Raw genomic sequence first — 894 nt, 5'->3', positions numbered from 1 at the left:
AGGAAAATTAGGTGTTTTTCACAGAGTTGCTATGCAATTATTTCTTGGCAGAAATGTACAGTGGCCACACTGATTACAGCACTTAAATAAAGTTTTTTTTCCCCTTCATTCTGCCTAATTTAACACTGTTCAATCATTATAAAAAAAAACTATCATAATTTGATGGAAATTAATTTTTGCTTGATCTGATTATAATTTGGAACATCTATAAATTAGATAATTATTCATAAATGTATAGTGAATGATTTTATTATAACCACTATAATTTTTATCACAATTTGGTTGGAAGAGAAAGGAGAGGTAGTAATTCATGAACTTTATAAGCTCTTCCAGACAGGTGAGGTCAACTGCGGTGTGTGTTTAGGTTGAATATCTGTTGGTTGATGCCTGAAGGAAAAACATGATCAGGAACAAAAAAATCCAGTGGGCAATTCTTCTGGAAAGGAAATGGGGGTACATATTCTAAAATTGGAATGATACAGAGAAGATTAGCATGGCCTTGTGCAAGGATGACATGCAAATTCGTGAAGCGTTCCATATTGTTATCGTAGGGTGACCTGCTGCACTTGAGTAGACCTATTGAGTTAAGTACATCAACATCAAAATAAAAATCAAATGGAAATTGTAGTTGTGATACCCATGTCGGTGGCACGTAAAAAGCACCATCCAAATGAGGCCAATGCTAGCGACACCTTGACTGGCTTCTGTGCCAGTGGCATGTAAAAAGCACCAACCGATCATGGCCATTGCCGGCCTCCCCTGGCACCTATGTTGGTGGCACATAAAAAGCACCCACAACACACATGGAGTGGTTGGTGTTAAGAAGGGCACCTAGCTGTAGAAACACTGCCAGATCAGCCTGGAGCCTGGTGCAGCCCCTGGCTTTTCAGACCA

The 894-nt window shown here is 39.3% G+C and overlaps 1 pseudogene; it reads left to right on the top strand.

The window, feature by feature from the left end:
• The first annotated feature begins 444 nt into the window (after positions 1-444).
• Positions 445-544, top strand: LOC115210036 (annotated as a pseudogene).
• The last annotated feature ends 350 nt before the right edge of the window (positions 545-894 follow it).

The sequence above is a fragment of the Octopus sinensis genome, linkage group LG3 (assembly GCF_006345805.1).
Source record: "Octopus sinensis linkage group LG3, ASM634580v1, whole genome shotgun sequence".
NCBI classification, from domain to species: Eukaryota; Metazoa; Mollusca; class Cephalopoda; order Octopoda; family Octopodidae; genus Octopus; species Octopus sinensis.
The sequence above is the reverse complement of the archived record's forward strand: the minus strand, read 5'-3'. Positions and strand labels throughout refer to the sequence as shown.